Source organism: Suncus etruscus, chromosome 15, assembly GCF_024139225.1.
Source record: "Suncus etruscus isolate mSunEtr1 chromosome 15, mSunEtr1.pri.cur, whole genome shotgun sequence".
Taxonomy (NCBI): Eukaryota; Metazoa; Chordata; class Mammalia; order Eulipotyphla; family Soricidae; genus Suncus; species Suncus etruscus.
Genome location: NC_064862.1, coordinates 8570465 through 8591114, shown reverse-complemented (window position 1 = coordinate 8591114; position 20650 = coordinate 8570465).

Below are 20650 nucleotides of genomic sequence, written 5' to 3'. Positions count from 1 at the left end.
ATATTTGAAAGATAACTGTAGGAAAACCTAGATAAGGTTGGGAATGTAGATAGTTTTGGATATAAAGACTATGTGACGTTTTGATGTTAATTCCTACACAGATCTATATGAATCCATCACACATCAATGCATCATAAAACCAAGCTTAACAAAAGGAAGAAAATGCAAAAGTTCATTGCCTCAAATTGTAGAGTAAACTTTCCACATTATCATAGAAATGGTTTAAAGAAAGAAAGAATGAATGAAAAAAAAAATGCCCGTTCTTTTGTTCAGAAGCTGAGCAAGAACCAGAATGCCTTCACTGTGCCTAAGGCATATCCCATTTAAGACCTGAAGCTTAGCAGAACATGGAGAAAGAAGAAAATATCCAGTAAATCGCCTATTTACTTGCCACATGTGCTGCTTGTCTGAATCAGTTTGTGGTCTCTCACTTACTTTATTTAGAATTCTGTACATCTGGGTGCATTTTTTCCCAGTGTTTCCTATCATATCAGTGACAGAATTGCCAACACAGAGGTATCCATAAATTACCCTGCAGTCTAGTAGTTTCTAGTGTCTGGAAAGCTTGGAACAAAAGACTCAAATGCAAATGTGAGCTACTTAATTCAGTGAGTATTTGCGATGTTACCCAGGTGCCAATGACATCTTTCTGACCAGCCCAGTGACTCTAGGGACCAACCCAACATACATTTTTAATGTGCTCAGCTGTGACAGCATATACACACAGAAGACCTTAAGGCCTTAAAGTCATCCTCTTGGTAACTGCTGCACTTTTAGGAACCCAGAAGAAATGGTTTAATTAATCTTCTTTTACAGGGTAGCTTTTTTTGATATAAATTATGTACACTGAAAACCTGCCAATTATAGCAAATTAAGGAACTTGGCAAGTGCATCCCTTGGAGGCAGATGGTAAATAATATCCAGATTCTGACTTGAAATAGGACTAGAGATTAGCTGGTACAAAATGAAAAGCAATACAGATATGAGAAATAAACAGATTTACTATGAGCTCAAGAAAAAGGTTTTGGTTTAGGAGAGCTAGAGTGATCTGATTAAAATGGATGACTCATTATCATTACTCATGTTTCCATGAGAGAAGACTGTTCCTAAAAGTTCTTTCTGTGAGTCTTTGGTGAATAATTATTTATCAAGCACTATTTGGTATGGTAGCATAATGCCTCAGTTTCCTCTTCTGGAAATAAGAAAATACCAGATTGGTGAAAGTTTTGAATGCAAAATCAATATACAAATTGCCTTGCATTGTATATGGAATTTAGAAAGCACTCAAAATATATAACTGGCTTATATTTTTAGTCATCTGATTATGTATAGAAATAACTCATATCCTCACCTCTAGTTTTTACTTCAAAAACATACAATATTTCTAAGGAATAGGTATGTGCAGATTTTACCCTAATTTTTATTTTACAGATAAGGAATGGGATTATGAGATAATCTGTGTCCTCTGGTTTTGTCACACCCATATTAAATTCTGGACCTGACAATGTTGACAAGACTAATAGCTACTTAAACTCCAAATAAATCCTGAAATTGAAATCATTAGTGTAAATGTCCTTGGAAGGATTATAAAAATTTGATAAGTCTCAAACTTGAGGTGATTTGTAGATAGGGTAGTAAGAGAGTCAAAATCTTATCCCCCTCACCATCACCTGTGATTCTCCCCAATTAAGTTAGGTAATAATGTTAGTGTTTTCAACTCAAACTATGGTCTAAATTGTCTAAAGTTTATATTTGGAAATTCTTCCTTCCCAAAATGGTGCTACTTAGAAGAAAAGTCTTTGATCACGGTGTTTATATTAATTTAAAAGTAGCACTTTATGGGGCCAGAGCAATGCAGCAGAAAGGGTTATGTACCTTGTATGAAGCTGACCTAGGTTCAACCCCCAGTAATCCATAGGGTTCCTACATCTGCCAGGAATGATCCCTGATTACATAGCCAAACATAAGTTCTAAGAACTACTGCCTGTGATTCAAAAACAATTAATTCAGGGCTGGAGAAATAGCACAGTGGCTGGGCATTTGCCTTGCATGTGGCCATCCAGGACTGACCTGGGTTCAATCCTCAGCATCCCATAAGGTCCCCCAAGCCTGCCAGGAGTGATTTCTGAGAGCAAATCCAGGAGTGATCCCTCAGAGCCTCTGAATGTGACCCAAAAAATAAAATCATTTCATAAATAAAAAAAAAATTAATGAACACTAGAGCTACAGAGTCTCTTCCCTGTGAGGTTACAACAAGCAAACAATATAGCCCTCTATGAGGAAGCAAGTTTTCATTCTACAATAAATCTTCTGGTGCCTTGATGCTGAATTTCTAAATCTACAGAACTTAGAATTTCTGTTGCTCTATTTTACTGTTGTTTACACAGTCTTGCAGTCCCAAGAGACAAACACAGCTCATGAGTCTGGTGAATAAAATCATTTTCATTATATTGCCTAAAATTCATTTAGATCAAAGACAGATTGTTGCAGACTCCACAGTTTGAATCAAATGGCATAGGACAGCAGGAGGTTGGAAGACATCAACCAATGATCAGGCAGGGTGAATATTGTTAGAATAAACTGTCAGAGTCATCAGAACAAGTTCTCAACACTTATATGCCCAGCAGTGTGGAAAATACTGTCAATATAAGCCAGTCTGAGGTTTGGAATACTGATACAGTCAGAAGTTACAGATAGAATCATTTCAAGTGCATAGAATCCAACATGCAATTAATGTATCATCCAGATTGCTAAAGTTAGGGAATGACTCAATCACCATATACCATTACAGCTATTTTCAAGGCTGAGTGATGCGGTGCACCAACAATGATGCAAAAGCTTACCCCAATTAGCTCTGAAAACACTCTTCCTGCAACAGGGCTTCGTTTCTTAGGAACCTTCAATCTAATTACAAGCTTTGATTCTCCCACAGGGCCTGCCTGGCCGGATGATTTCCTTTTACTTTTACGCTAACCTTTGCCATCAGTGATGTCACAGGAGTGTTCCTTCTCTTGAGCAGCTTCTAGGAACACACTAAAAGGTTAATTTGTTTGATATTTGGTTAAAGAGATTTCTCTACTGGAGGGCCTTTGTTTTGCTTTAGGCAGGTAATGGTACAAAGCAGCATCTTCAGAAGAAGGTAATTTGCACCCAGCCAGCGCCAACATAGCTTTATGCACTAACTACCCGGGAGCCACTCAGATGGAAAATTACTGCTGAGAAAGAAGTCGGTGGATCCGTTCTACAATTCAGATTATTCAATCAACAAGACTTTGCATATTTCCTAGTAATTTTCCTCTCAAGAATAGAAGTTACAAAGCTCCATAGAAAATGCAACCAGTTATAGCATGGGAAAATCTGGAATTTAACCATTTTAAACATTAAATGAATGGAAGTAAAAGCATTAATGGGATAGAAGTAATAATTTCATCAAAATGTTTCCCAAATTTGAAATGTATTTACTACTAATGAAGGGCCTTGTCACCCAAATCTCTCCTGCTCAGAGTGAACAAGATCCTTGTGACTCTCTTCCATTCATCTGAAAAATTTTCCTCATTTTAATTGTAACCACAGATGGTAAAGATGAAGTAAATTCCAGAAATTAAGAAACTAAAAAGTCATAAAATTGAACCCTTTAAAAAAATCTATTTCATCTCAAATAGCTGATTCCACTTATTTTCCTGGTTTACCAACATCACTCAGAAAACAAATCATTCTGATATGAATTTCATCTTTCTCCCCAAAGCATCCTTGTTCCTCATTTTACATAGGAGGGTTACCCACAGTACTCCCCACACCATTCTGCTTCTCAGTTGTATGGTGGAAGTCATTATGTTTGTGTAATTAAATAAAGCCACATCTCTTCTCTATTTCAATTTCTATTATTTATGAGAATAATGGATGAATTTTACAACACAATGAGAGAATCTGAAGCATGATATTAAATCAGCCTCTGAAAGCAGCAAATAAAAAGTATTGGACTATTTAAAACAAAGAATAGCAGAATCTATGATCAAACTTGGGAAAACAATAAACCGCATAGAGATACAGTACTCAGACTTACACAACATATTCTAAACATTAGACTGTAGTTCTTATTCAAGTTACAAAATTACAACATGAGGCAAAATACAAAAGTCAGTTAATTTAATAAGAAATAACTATATGACTTGACTATGTAAAAACTCTGACTAACTTTTTTTTAAATAATGATATTTTCTTGAATTTATGAAAACTAGGTAGCCATTGTTGAAAGTCAGGTTAAAAAGATAAAGTCAGCTACATCATTCACATTTTTCATTGCATGTTCTCAAAAAAAAAAAAAAAACCCACACATTTTAAACACAACATAATATTGGGGCCAGAAAGATAGTACAGTGGGTAGGGTGCTTGCCTTGCATCATGTGGCCATCCTGAGTTCAGTCTCTAAGTTTCCATTGATTCAGGTGATTTCTGAACTAAGACAGTAGTTGATATAGCCATGTGTAATCTAAAAAAATCCCATAAAATCAAATAGTTTCAGCACCAAAGTAGCTCATTACTTGAAAGTAAAAGGCAGTAACAAGAAATAAAACTAAAATAAAGTTATAAATTTTTCTAATATTTTACTTAGTTCAGAGAATTAAGTGATATTTTATTCTTTGGCCTACACCAAAATAATGTGTATAATTGAACTTACTTCTAATCCTTTACCAGTAATCCAGTAGCAATACTATAGACAGTAAAGAGCATATATTTCTCTAATATTTCATTTTGATCAGAGAAGTGAGATTTTATTCTTCAAGTTTTCTTCTTTTAACTGCTCATTAGTTAAAACAGATTTGGGCAGTGTTGGTAAAAAAAAAAGGAGAAAAACAAAAATGGATAGTAACGTTTGCTATTTGTTTAGAGGAAAATATCACTTTTCTCTTGTCACTTTTTTTTTATTTTTCTTCTATGCACATTTACAATTAGGTTACAAGGCTGTTTCAGAACATTTTCACACTGCCTCCAGCCCCTATTATTTCTATGCCACACTATACTCACCAACAAAATTCTTGTATTGGCATTATCAAATTAAACATTATTCTGTCTCCCTTACCCCGTATGTCTGAAAACCACAATTTTTGCTCTGCTTCTAAAAGTCGATTAGAGATTAAGATAAGTTTGGTCACCAGAGAAAGTTTGATTGAAATAGAAAAGGATGTTATAATTAAAGCATTTTAAACTGGTGGTAATACAACTGGGAGATAGGCATCTGTGTATATAACTATAAAGTTTGCAAACAATAGTAGTTAAATTGATTTTTTTTTGTTCAACATCTCTAGCTTTTCAGAAAATAGAGCTATCCAGTATGTTAAATAACACTTTATATTTGTATACAATCTATTCTCATTTTTGTCACTTTCTAAAGCTTGTATTGTTTTCTAAAAATATTAGCAAGTCAAATTATAGCACTATTTCCTTCCAGAAATTTAAAAATTTATGCAACTTTTAGAATTGGTAATGTAATTTATACAGAATAATTTAATATCTATTAAAACTGTGAACATTAATAAAAGTTTAAATATTATTCCATTTATATGCATGCTTCAAAATTTGATATGCCATGTTTTAGAATAAAATTTTGATAACTTCATTGCCTTTTATTGTATTTTTGATATAATGTCATACTAAAGTGACCCCCAAAGAATTAGTCTACCTGCATATAGAAAAATTGGTTCACTGACTCTGTATTATATTTGAGTCTATGATACCAGTGTTTACATAGAAATAAAGATATACAAGCTTATATTTCCAGGATCCCAATGCTACCTAATTTTGGTCACTGCTGCCATTATTAGTAACTATTCCTTGAGACCAGAATGCACAATTCTATTCTCTTGCTAATTTTAATGGGAAATTACTCTGCAAAGTATTGTCCTTAGTTAGGTATGTTGTGTAAGAAATCTCAAATGTATGGCTTATTCTATATTATTGACCATACTGGTCAGTGTTAAGGATAGTCAATATCATTTCTTCTTCTTCTTCTTCTTCTTCTTCTTCTTCTTCTTCTTCTTCTTCTTCTTCTTCTTCTTCTTCTTCTTCTTCTTCTTCTTCTCTTCATCATCTTCTTCTTCTTCTCATCTTCATCATCATCTTCTACTTCTCCTTCTCCTTCTCCTTCTCTTTGTCTTCTTTTCTTCTTTCTCCTTCTTTTCTTCTTTATCGTCATCTTCTTTCTTCTTCCTTCTTTTTCTTCTTCTTTTCCTTCTTTTCTCCTTACTTATCCTTTTCCTTCTGTTCCTTCTCCCTTCTTTGCTTCTTTTTGCTTTGTCTTTTTTCTTTCCTTCTTTTATTCTATTTCTTTCTTTTCTTTCTGCTTCTTCCTTATTTTTCTTTCTTCTTCATATCTTATTTCTTCTTTTTCTTCTCCTCCTCATCCTTTCTTCATCAACTTTTCCTTCTCTTCTCTTCTTCCTCCTCCTCCAACTCTTTCTCCACAATCACTTTCTCTTCCACCACCTCATCTTTCTTCTTCTTCTCATCTTCTTCCTCTTCCTCCTCCATCTTTTTTCCTTATTTTTCTTTGTATTCTACATCATCTTCTTTTACATTCTCCTGGGCTCATAATTGCTTTGATATTTCTATCTCTTTCTCTATTTTTTTTGTTTTGGTTTTTGAGCCACACTGGCAACACTCAGGAATTATACCTGGCTATGAGCTCAGAAATAGTTTCTGGCTTGGGGGATCATATGGGACACTGGGCATTGAATCCAGGTCTGTCCTGGTTCAGTCGCATGCAGGGCAAATGCCCTACAGCTGTGCTATAGCTCCAGCCCAGTTTATTACTCTTGAATCTGCTTAGTTATCTCTTCTGGTAGACTCAGTAGAATCATATATGGTGCCCAAAATTGAATCAAGGTCTCTCATGTACAAGGAAAGCACCTTTTCAACTATATTATTCCTCCGACACTTATTTCTCCTTTTCTGTGATATTTTGCTTTAGTATAGGGTTCCAATGTACAGAAGTAGAGGTATCTTTGTATTTAGGTATCAACAATGGTATGGTAAGATACTTAAAGATGTCTGAAATTATTTTGCTCACACATATATAGTATTAAAAACCAATATTACCTCAAGAAAAATGAATATGTAAGGGATTACCAATAATTAGCCCTAGATAAAACTTGCCATCTGTTTGATAGGCTATGCTATAGTTTGGTCCAGCCTCTATTTGAACTCATATTCTAAAATTGAAGATATTGGCTTTTATTAAAAAACAAAACAATACACATTAAAAATAATTTTCAGGAAGTACTAGTTAAATTTTAAACTCAACTTCAGACATATTTTAACTGATATAGCTACCATGACTTACCATAGTCCATTATCAGATGCATTGGTCCTTGCTTGAATAGTTTAAGCATATCTGTCTTTTATCCAAAATTGGCTTGAATAGTTGTGAAGAAAAGAGAGGTTATAAATATCAAATGTAGTTTATCTCTAATGATGCATCAAATCAAACTATAATATATCTACTATTCATGTATAATGGGTAGGTTACAATAATACCCAGAAAAAAATTACTGAGTGAGTATAAAAATTAGTTTTCTAGCTCAAATCTCTTTTGGTGAAATGACTAGATTAATTACCTGGACTTAAAAGGGCAGGACATCAAGGGTAACTGCCTACAAAACAATTGTGCAATATTTAGCAAGTGGCCCAGAGTAAGATCTGTGTTCAGTGATTGATCTAAGTAAGAGGTGACCCTTCCATTAGCTCCACTAACTATAAAACTGGACCATTCATTTAAGTCAGAGTAACATTGTTAAATAACACACATTGAATTGCCAAACCTACTACATAAATTACATGGAAAAATATTTCTATGAACTATTTATCCAGGCTGAAAAATCTCTGCATAGGCCTAGGAGATAGTAAAAATTAGTTACAGCCAGTCGCTTTAGAAACCACATTTAAATTTAAGTTCACTGGCTCTCTGGATGCAAGATGAAGTCAGTCCAAATCAATTTTATTCTATAGAGTTTTCTTTATGATTCTACCTATTCATATATTATATGCTATAAAAATAATAATTGATAATGCTTTTTCTAATAACTTTTGCTTTAAAATAGTTCAGTTCTATTAGATTTATAAAAAAAATTGAGTTATTTCCTAAATATGGACATGAATGGGGATATTCTATAGAGCCTTCAGATGAAATGCATTTTCTAAGAGTCCAGCTGTTCGTTTCAATGCATGCATCATAAAAATTTTAAATGATGAGAATTGTAATGAACCAGCTCAGACTGTCTCAATCAGTGAACTCTAACTTAAGGAAAACATGAAAATGACTGCTGTTCTGTTATTCTGAGCTTTACTAACTAAAGAACACATTTTTTCCATTGCATGTTTGATATTGTGTACAATAAAGTTGTTCTCACAATGCTATTCTTCTACATAACAAAAGCAAGATGAAAAAACTTCTTAACAGAGTTATGTATAAAATGAAAAGTAATCATGAAGCAAATCTTAAAGTAGGACTATACTTTCTACTGCTTGACTCTGATAACTAATAGATATTCTCAGTATTTTCATTGTTTATCACCAAATTTTAAATTTAGATAAATTTGTAATCTTCAGTATTTTCATCTCTGGTAAATGATATCAAATGATCCAAAGGCCATCTATCATAATATCAGTTGTTTGTCAGCCTTCAGAAGACAAATAAAAGAATTCAAACAAGGGGGGTTAAAAAAATAATAAATCAAACAAGACCCAGTGTTGAATGCCACAGTTCCATGTTGCTTTATTATTCACAGAATCATTTCCTCATAAATTAATAAAAAAATACCCCAAAGTTCTCCAAACTATATTTTCCAAGGAGCAAACATCTTGATGCTCCATGACACAGCTAGTCTAACAGTTTCTTATATGTGGAGACATAGAACAGCATCTATGTATCCACCTATTTGTGAGGCAACCTGGAAAGTCTGCAGTTGCTCTTAAAGCTAGACTGAATTCTGGGTCTTCCGAATAATGTATTGTTCAACAAACTTGTGATGCTGCACCGCTTACATTTTACTAAGCTTTTCCTAAAAATATATTGCATTTCTAGGGGTCAGAGTGGTGGCGTGGAGCAGTAAGGCTTCTGCCTTGCTTGCGCTAGCCTAGGACTAACCGTGGTTCGATTCCTTGGCATTCCATATGGTCTCCCAAGCCAGGAGAGATTTCTGAGTGCATAGCCAGAAGTAACCCCTGAACCTCACTGGGTGCAGCCCCCCAAAAATTGCATTTTCTGTAGGTGTACTTGAGTGAGAAGGCTCTGAAAGTTGCATACACAATTGCTTAAATAATCTCCATAGTAACAGAATTGACACCCATGGAACTTGAAAGTTAATATAGTACCCAGGAGGAGAGTATTTTCAGGAATCCTATCTTGTTCTATTCAGGCTACAATTAGAAGATACCACAGACTGGGTGACTTTTCAACAAAGAAAATTGAGCTCTAACTCATTTGGATGTTGGCAGCTGACATCAAGTCACAAAGGTGCCAGATGAAGACCTTTTTGTCTCTGAGATGTTGCCACATATCATTAGATAGATGGGACTTGGGAACACTTGGGGCTTCTTTTATAAGGGTATATGTTTACCATTCCTTGTCTCAAATTTAATTTACTCTATTTATGTTCTTAAAAGTTCCCTATACTTTCTCTTCCCTCCATCACTACTAGATCAAAAATTCCCCCAAATTCAATAACTGGTTAAGAATCTGTTTCTTTGATAGATTTTTCTACAATTCTAAATATAGTAGTCCAATAAACTTATAATGTTTGTCACACAAATAAAAAATCTCCAGAACTAGAAAGTTTAATTTTTTTTGTGGGTCACACCCTATAATGCTCAGTAGTTACTCCTGGCTCTGCACTCAGAAGTCACTCCTGGCAGGGGACCATATGGGATATCAGGATTCAAACCAAGGTCCGTCCTATGTTGGCCCTGTGGAAGGCAAATGCCTTACTGCTGTGCTATCACTCAAGCTGAAAATTCAAAATTTTAAGGCAGGTCCTCTGTCTATGCCATCAAGCCGTAGAAATTGCCCCTGCCCAAGTGGTTACCAAGTGCAAGAGACTGTGAGTGTCACCTGTGTGTGTTTTTCTACTGTCCTGTGTCCTGAACTCTCCTGAGTGGGCAGAGAAGAGCCCAGCAAAATCACTCTCCTAGAGGCTCCATTCTTTCTAATGAATGAACCCCACAGCAACACGCAGAAAAAATCACACTACAAGTGTGACAATGGGGAAACCTCACAGGCAAACACCATGTACAGAGAATGAAGATGATAGATCTGATGACACAAAAAATACCAACCATCTGATTAACCTCTCAGATAAGGAGTATAGAATCAAAATATGGAGGATCCTCATGGAAATCAAATAAAATATAGCTCTAGCTGAAAAGAACACAAAGACAGAAATCAGAAAACTCCAAACTGAAATAACAGATCTGAAAAACACGGTAGCTCAACTGAAAAACTCAGTGGACAACCTCTCCAGCAGGGTAACAGTAGCTGAGAACAGAATCAGTCAACTGGAAGATCAAATGCAGAACAACTCCATACAGCAGAAGAGACTGGAAAAGAACCTTAAGGCAAATGATCATACAATGGAAAAAGTACTCAATGAATGTGAACAGATAAAAATAGAAGTCTTTGATAAACTCTACAGAAACAACATAAGAATCATTGGAGTCCCAGAGGCCCAGGAAGAAGATCCTCAGGAAGAATCAACAGTCAAAGACATCATCACAGAAAAACTTCCAGAGCTAAAGACTGCATGCACTCAAATCCTGCATGCCCGAAGAGTCCCAGCTAAAAGAGACCCCCCCAAAAAAATCCCAAGACACATCCTACTCACAATTATGAATCCTACAGATATAGAATACTGAAAGCAACAATATCAAAAAGGGAAATTACATTCAAAGGAGCATCCATAGATTTACAACAGATATGTCACAAGAAACTCTCAAGGCCAGATGACAGTGGTGGGATATTGTGACAAGACTGAATAAAATGGAGGCTTCACCTAGAATACTGCACCCAGCTCGACTCACATTTAGGTTTGAAGGAAGGATGCATAGCTTCACGAATAAACAACTCAAAAGCTTTACAGATAAAAATTTAAAATTTTTTAAAAATAAAAAAATATTTATATTTAGAAATCAAGAGGAATCAAGAGGAAGGGATGAGAGGAAAGGAGAGAGAAACAGAGAGACAGAGCAAGGAAGAAAGAGAGTAACACATGAGAAAATTAGAATTTTAAAATAATTTAACTTATAAGAACTAGTAATGAATGAATGGAGAAGCCAAATATTCAGTATTATCAATATTAGTTATTGTTGTGAAAAGTGCATTAACTTGTCATAATATCTTTTTTGTTTGTTTGTTTGTTTGTTTTTTGGTGGGGGTAATACCTGGCAGAGCTCAGGATTTACTCCTAGTTCTCTGTGGAGGGGCAGAAAGATAGTTTGGAGATAGGGCATTTCCCTTGCATGCAGAAGAAGGACAGTGGTTTGAATCGTGGTCTCCTATATGGTCCCCCGAGCCTGCCAGGAGCAATTTCTGAGAGTAGAGCCAGGAATTAACCCTGAGCACTGCCGAGTGTAATCCAAAACCCAAATAAATAAATAAACAAACAAACAAACAAACAAACAAATAAATAAATAAATAAATAAATTGCTCCTGGCTCAGGGACCATATGGGATGCAAAGGATCAGACCTGGGTCTGTCCTGGGCAGCCATGTGCAAGTCAAATACCCTACTACTGTGCTTCCACCCCGGCACTTGTCATAATATCTTGATGTCTTTCAAATACCTGAATCAAATGAAAATGACATTTAACACTTACATAATAAATAAATAAGAAATATTACTTGACATTTAACTAATAAGGTTGAAAATTTTACTGAAATACCTTTAAAAGATAGGATTCACAATTTGGTAGTTGCATTAAAATGAAGTATGTAGTTAGAATAAAAAAATGATATTTTTGTGATAATTTCAAAGGGGACTCTCTAAAGACAAGAAGGAAGATTAAGTTCACATTTTTCTTCTCACTGGTGCTTATATAATTTATAAAAGCTTGATTATAACCTTGGTATTTATCAGAAAAGTATTATATAACAATATGAAATTCAAAAGTGTTCTTTCAGCACAATTATTATTTCTTCTATCTTAATCACAGAATCTGACCATACTGAGAACATCTAAGACTTCTCCTTGCCTGAATGAACATCTGTAGCACCCTTGCCACCCCTAGCCCTATCTTAATTAAATAAAAAAATAGAAAATATTTAGCATATTTATCTTACCACATCCCTCTATATGTCCATTGCAATATAATTAATTATTTTTGTGTATTTAGTTTGGGGAAACACCAACACTGTTCAAGGTTTACTCCTGGACTCTGTCCTGGCAGATTGGTAGACTAAATGGGGTGTCAGAATTTGAATCCAGATAAGTACCATACAAGGCAAGAACATTACCTGCTGTACTTTCTCTAGCCTCAATTTTAATATTTTAAATCTCCCAATTTATTTCCTTCTCAAACTCATATCACTAGCACTTTATTCTAACAATATTCTCTCCTGATCTCTATCTTTCTCTCTTCTAGCTCACTAGCTCACTTTCTCTTTCTCTCCTTAAGCACAAAGTAAGATTATTATTTTCATTATTTATTTCCAAATTTTCACATAGTATAATAGAAATATCTCCCTAGAAATCTGGATAATCTGGGTGTACACAAGAACATGGTGGGCATTTATAACTTGGTGAATATCTTTGCATTATTACTATCTATATTAATATTGACTTTGGATTTTTTCAATGTAAAATTTAATTTACTACACAGAACTTCTGTAGTACTCATAATCTCCCCCAAAATGAATAAGGCAGTTACTCAATGTGTTTCTGGAAACTTTTTGGAAAACAGATTTTTCTCTCCCCTCCCCCCTCCCCTGAATTGACCAAATTGATATTCTCCCTATGCAGAGGTCCATGCACATACCTCCAGGGGCAAAGCTGGGTCTATTTGCAATCTGGCTCTATAAATATTTAATAAAGAGTTTGAGAGGAGGCTGACTAGAGATCCATCTGTTAAACTGCTGGAGACATACCAGACACTGTGAATTAACTACAGAATAGGTCCATTATATTGTCAGAGTTCCATGAAAGGCCAAAGACATGCAGCTGATGCCACATTCTGAGTAGACTAACACAGCAATAAGAATGAAGCAGTTAGGAATGGAGGAATATAAATTCTGCCACCAAAAATGTCTCATTCTTTGTGAAAATCCATCAACAACATGCTGACCAGTTCAAAGCAACCAAACGACTATGATGTCTATACAATAAACTCTATCTCTAAGCTCAGCAACATGCCCAGGGTCTGATTTCAATTGCTAGTCACTTTCAAATATTTCATTGTCAATAAATGAAAATCAAGCCAGTAGAAATACAGCTTATATAAATTATATGCATTTGTTCTTTGACATTCATTCCACCTTCAATATTTTATAGTTAATAAATATAATTTTATAACAGAATAGGCAAACAACTACCAATCATATTGCCACTGTGCTTTCTAGGCTGCTATGAAAGATGGTGTTTGTATTTGGGGCAATGAGGAATGTCAGGATTTCTAATAAATCATTAAGAGTTCATAAAAGGTTATGTCAGCCCCTTCAGAGCAAATGGCCCTCTGTTAATATGGTAGGTGAAGGGCAGAATGCACTGGTGCCAAATTCTATCTCTTTTAGACTTTCTATCATGTTTCCTTTCCGTTTTAAATTGAAATTAATGGACTCAGATCAAGAAATCAAGTTGTTTGAACACTCATGAGTATTTCATTTTATTCCCTCAGAGACTTGCATGTCTTCCTATACAGCACTCAAACTTTGGAAAAGCACTTTAGGGAGAGGCAGTCATAGGTTCTGAGTCCCAAAGAACCCCTCTACATGTTTGCTTCTTTATGGTTCTGTTTTTTCAGCAGTCTTGGCCTTTAGGTGTGAAAAAGAACAGAGTGTATTTTAAGGAGGCCTGAAGGCAATTGTGTTAGGGTTTGGGAAGAAAAGGAGATGGGATAGACAAGCACTTGATGTGAAGAAATGATTTAATATTCTAAATTGCATTTGTACTCATGCCATGAAGGGAAAAGTTTTTTTTCTTTTATCTTTCCACCCTCAATTTAACAAATGCATACAGACAAGTGAAGCAAATGCTCACACTCATACATGAATACAAAAGATCTCCTGATATATTTTAGGTAAAAGATGAGAAAAGTACTGGAGATGCATTATGTGAGTATGTGTATACATGAATAAATATATGTAATCTTATGTAAAATTAGTAGACTCATTTCCATACCATACCTTTGTTCCTTTGTTGATGTAAGGCTAATCAAAACACCATTTTCAAACTCTCAGTACTTTGTACAATGCAGTAAAAACCTTTTTGCACTTTTATGATGGTGAAATAAGACTATGGGAGAATGAAGACAGATCACAATGTCCCCAAAAAGTGCATATTGGCTGGAAAATCATGTACATTTAAGAAATTGTGATGCATTATATTATCATAAGTTTCTAACCCTGGGTTTGATTTCTAGTCACCTGATTATCTGAGCACTCTAGAAATGCTCCCAAAATACCACATATGTAAAATAAAATAAATTTATAACTATATATGTAAATCAACATTAATACTAATGCAATTTTTTCCTATTTTATTCTTACCATACTGTTTGTATGGTAAGGAGCAACAGAGGAAACTGGTATTTCATCTTCAGGAATTGTTCAGGCACATTTCAGGACCCTTGTTCTGCTTTGACCTTTTGTCCTGTTTTTCATTTTCTGGGGTGTCTAGTCAGGAGAACTAAAATGAGAAAGTCACGTTGTGTTATGATCAAAATTGGCCACTGAGGTCATTTAAACCAACATTCACACCTGAGAGATAAGAAAATGAAATGTGAGCATTGAACGACATCCCTAAGACAACAAACTTTTGTCTGGAAAAGTCCAAAATAAAATACAAGGCTTCCTGACAACCAGTTCTAATATTTGCTATATAAAAGACAGTGTTCAAGCTATCAACACTGGGAACCCAATTGAATTTTAGTATTTCAAATCATACCCAAACCACCTGAATGAGTCATAATTCTTCAAAGGAACAAAATAAATAAGGTGCGTGTTGTCTATAAAGAAATATATTTTCAAGATATTGTTTATACAGTGTAGAAATCAGAAAACCATAAATCCACAGGAAGGGTTTTAAGAATTGAATTTAAGATGAGATTTGTCTTAATATCTTGAAGATTCTTCCAATAAACCTTATTTTTGCTGTAAATTTTTCAGTCAATTGAATGAATTTCAGGTCATTATCCAAATGCAAATTTTCACCGAGAAACTGAAGGGAACCTAGGTTTTAATCACATCTACAAAATGCCTTAATAAAATTTATAAACCTTACTTTGAGAACATAATTCAGAAGTTGCACTCACTATTTTTGCTTAAATCCTAAGGGAGTTGGTGTTATGGCCAACTCCTATAAGTGAATTGAAAAATATACTTTCTTAGTGAAGTTGTGGAATATTCAATATAAATTCAGTAAGATTCAGAATGTAGTAAGTAGAGATGTGCATATTTTAGGAAAGCAATTTATTTCTACTATCTATTTTTCTACATCAAACAAACTAGATATGCTTCTAAGATGATATATAGATAAATTATAAAGTTGTAGAGAAAAAAGTGGTATCTTTTGGATTTATCTATATGAGCAGAGGACTGGACTAATAGTATATATGATGTGAGGAGGAAACAGAGTTAGGGTAATTCATACCACTATAGTGTGATAAACTATTTCTTCAACATGGAGCCATATTCAGATAATTCAGGCAAACCATAAGCTTGTCTGGCCCCAAGAAAATAATCATGGCAAAAGAAAGAATATTGTACATGATGGTTTTTATGTTTCATCACTTCCATCAACTCACTGATGCACAGGCATGACTCACTTCTGTCTGTTTCCAAGAAGGAAAATAAAAGCGGAAATAGGTCCAGTCAAAAATTCTCTTCTTGTTAAATATTGTTTATTCTTATATTCCACAGCAAGGGATAGAAATACATAGAGTCACTTTCCTAGTTCATACTGACCACAAAATTCCTTGTTATTTCCTTTCCTCAGGCAAAAAGTGGGGTTCAGGGATTACTAATAAGTATGCAGACCTGTGCTAAGAAATAGTTTTAAGTGAGGAAGTGATGTTGCGTAAGTATATTTTTATTTAATTGATGAAAGCAGCTTTACATAAAATTTTGCTTAATACAGAACTAATAATACCAACAAATATATAAACTCATCTTGTCTACTTCCCATATTAATCTGCATGCTAACGTCCCTCCAGAGACAAAAAAGACAGATCATGCAGAATTTGCTGTATCCAAGGTAACAAAACATTAGGTTTCTGTGTCAACTTTTAAGACAAAAAAATCATTGTTACATTGAACATTTTTTGTAATAGTGTTTTCGCTATAGTGTTTGATGTCATTTTTAAAATATAGATTATATTTAACTATTTTCTTCTAGGTACAAACTATTTTAGCAGATAATTAGAAGCAACTGAATTATAGGTCAAAGCCCTTGTTGAGCTATAAATAAAGAATAATGATGTGACAGATTCTTACTTTCATGAAAAAAATTGTTCAGTAAGTATATGCTTTTATAAAAAACAATTTACTAGCTTAAATATTTTAACTGTCCTGTATCTAATAATTATATGGTCCACACAAGAGTTCATATAAAATTCATATTGCAGTATGACACTATGCAATTTTCATATTAGGCAATTTATATAAAATTCAATATATTGCTCACCAAAGTGGATTTTTAACTATTTTTCCCATTTAATTCTACTAAGAAAAAGAGTTAATCTAGTCTGAATCTTATATTCTAGGCCTCCAAGTGCATATATAAATGTCCCTTTTTTATGTTTAGGTTAAAGACATTTTTAAAATTAATTTACCTAAACACCATGATTTACAAAATACAGTTGTATCTGGACCTCAATTTGCCAACACCATTCCCCACCAGCACAATATTTTCTCTACTTTATCCTCTGTTTCTCACTCATTCCCAAGCCTGTGTAGTTAGCAGGCAAAAATTATAATTTATTTTATTTTTCATGTTACAACTATATTACTAATGAAATTATTCAAAAATATTTTAGTAAAAGAAAAATTGGCTAAAATTGTTATATCTCAATGTTCATTAAGCCATTTTCTAAAGGTTTAATAAGCTGTTATTGCTAGTTGAGCATTCTGTGTTGATTTTTTTCTTTATTGAATTTAGTTGACTTCTTTGCTACTTTGTCAACTAATTCGGTGTGTTTCTAGTGAGATGTCATTATTGAGGAATGTGTAGGTATTATGTGACTGCATAAGCAACTTCACACTCCAGGAACTCTAGGATTTGTAGAACTGGGTTTTAGCAAATTGGTTTGACTTACATTTCTTTTGTAATTAGTCATGAAGCTGTGCAGCTGGGTCATTGTTTACATGATGGTGGCTATGGAATGTGGCTATGGTTTTTATGGTTTGGAAGTTTGGGGAGGCTGCCTCCTTCCACCCAAGAAAACCTCAGAGTTTTCAGCACCCAAACTATATACTTGGAATTTTCATCAGTTTGGTGTCTCTACAGAGATTAGTCCTGAAGAAGTGAAGCTGAGCCTTTGGCATAGTAGCAACTATGGAGTGTGGATGTGGCTGCCAGGACATTGGCCTATCAACCTCCTGGGTACATCAAAGTGTTCTCAGCTGGAATATCAGGTACACTGAATTTTAGCAGGTTAGCTTTTATACTTTTTAAGATTAGTAGTTGATTTTGGAGCTACACTGATGAGTTTGCATGATGGAATCTGTAGGATGTGGATGAGGCTGCTCTATATTCAACCTTCTTAATATAAGTTCTTGCCAATTCTTTTTTTATGGGGAAAAACCTCACATGAAGTTTTTACTTATATGTTCAAATTTCCCACAATATACTATCCTACCAGTATTATCCCTATGATATCAGTTTGATGAGAAGCTCTAATGGACACATTGGCATAGTTCAGAATCCCTCTAGTCTATCATTTTACCTTTTGAAAAGATCACTGTTGCTTGGTGTAGTAGACAATACTGAGAAAGGCACTGTGATCATTATTTCTTTTAGGTAACTATTATCAAGTTCCTGAACATTTTGCCTTTTGTGGAGTGTGCATTGTATATGTATTTTATGAATGTCTTCTTGTGTCATCAACAAGACTTGCAATTTGTCACATGATGTAGTTGCAAATATGTATCAGCAGTAATTAGACATTACTGAATTACTGAATTTATACTTTATTTCAACAAGTGATTGTTTTTACTTTAAATGTTAATTAGCTATTGGTTTTAAAAGCTTAATATTAAAAAATAAAATTTTAAAAAAATTTCAGCAAAAGAGTTTTAAAAAAGTTAGAAATAAAAACAGAGGAGCTAGCTATAGAATATCAGACTGTTAAAAAGACATGTGCTTTCTATCTTTCAAAATAAGTTAATTATTATTCTACTATTTTTTATTTTTGGTTTTTGGGTCATACCCGACAGAGCTTAGGGCCCAGGGGTTACTTCTGGCTCTACACTCAGAAATCACTCCTGGCAGGCTCAGTGGAATGATAAGGAATGCTGGGATTTGAACCACCATCCTTCTGCATGAAAGGCAAATGCCCTACCTTTATACTATTTCTCTGGCCCCTATTCTTCTACATTTTGATAGAGCAACATTTGTTTTCTATCAGATTGCTCCCAACCTGGAGCATATAGCCAAGAATAACCCCTGAGCATCACCAGGTGTGGCCCCAAAACAAAACAAGTTAGTATGTTTTGACTGAACTTGATCCCATCATGTAATTTTGTACCCCCAAACTGCCAGGAGCAATATCTGAGCTAAAATCCCAAGAGTAATGCCTAAGTGAAAAGCTAGGAGTGAGCCCTAAAACCACAAGGTATAGCCCCAGCCCCCCAAAAGACAAAGTGTCTTAATTTGTATCAAAGAAAAGATGACAAGTGCCAGGTGACATTTAAAATATTCCAATAATCCCAGAATTCTCCAAAAACACAAATCAGAAACAGTAAATGTCGGTGAGAGAAAACACAAAAAAAGGGTAAAAAAGCAATTCTAAGATAATCTAGTGGAGAGTGTTTATAGAGACAACTACAAGAATTTACATTCATGTCATAGCATGACAATAGGGAAGCATTGTTGAAGTCCCCCCAACTCAATGGTTCACTATAATAGCCTAGATGGCTCTATTAGTGTCAGTCATCTCCATAGACTTTTAGATAAAGATATTAAAGAAACCATGATAAAGAAATTTTGTGACCTCAAAGAAACAATAATATAAGTATAAAGCATGGAATTCAAAATAAGAAAACTACAAAGGTCACAGTTATAAAAAATATGATAGGTGGGAAAAAAACCTCAACAAAAGTTTTAAGCAATAGAATAAAAACTGAAGAAAAAATAATGTGCTCCAAGATGAGATGCAGGAAAATCTAGAAAGAACTGAAGATGGAGAAAAATTTAGAAGTAAATTAATACTGGTAGACAAATATGGGATGGCTTCAAGAGGAACAATATAATAATTATCAGAGTCTCTAAGGAAAAGAAGAGATTAAAAAACAATTAGTCAATGAAATCTTAAATGAGTCTGATTTAAGATACTCAGGTGGGGCCAGAGAGATAGCATGGAGTAGTGTGTTTGCCTTGCATGCAGAAGGACAGTGGTTCGAATTCTGGCACCCCATAATATCCCCCGAGCCTACCAGGAGTGATTTCTGAGCAAAGAGCCAGGAGTAACCCTGAGCCCTGCCGGGTGTGACCAAAAAAAAAAAAAACAAAAATAAAAACAAACAAACAAAACAAATACTCAGGTCATCCCAGTGAAATGAATACCTTACTAAGAATAGTTTATTCAGTGAGGTAATGGCTCAGATTTGAGGGAATAATATAATATTTCATGAAAAGCCACCATTTCACATGGTGGAGCTGCTAGCTTATGGATGTTCAGCTTGCGGTGTGGGTTCCTGGCCTGTTATTCCTTTTCAACCCTCTGTGGATTGTTTTCTGAATCAAATTACTACTGGGTTCACATCTGCTTTCTACTCAGATTGGGGGCATAAGTATCTCTCCTTTGCTAGCATTTAAGGAACATTCAACACACAATTACATAGGAGAAAATATCAAGAGAGAGTGCAGGTTGATTGCCAGCAAAAGCCATTGCAAGTGGTGCCTGAGATTTGTCTATGGCATTTGTGACCAACTTTGCCCAGAAGCACCTGCAGAAGCTAAGTGATCTGAAATGAGTTGGCCCTGCCAAGATGGGTGGAGCCAGAGAAGTCCTGCAGCTCCACTTTACTTCATGGGCTTGCACATCTACTAGTCATTGAACCCTAAGCACAACACGCAGAAAACATCACACTACAGGCATGCCAATGGGTTAACAATGCAGGATAACATCATGCAACAACGCAGGATAACATCATGCATAGAGAATGAAGATGGCAGTTCTGATGACCCAATAAGTGCCAACCATCTATTTAACCTCTCAGATTAGGAATAGAA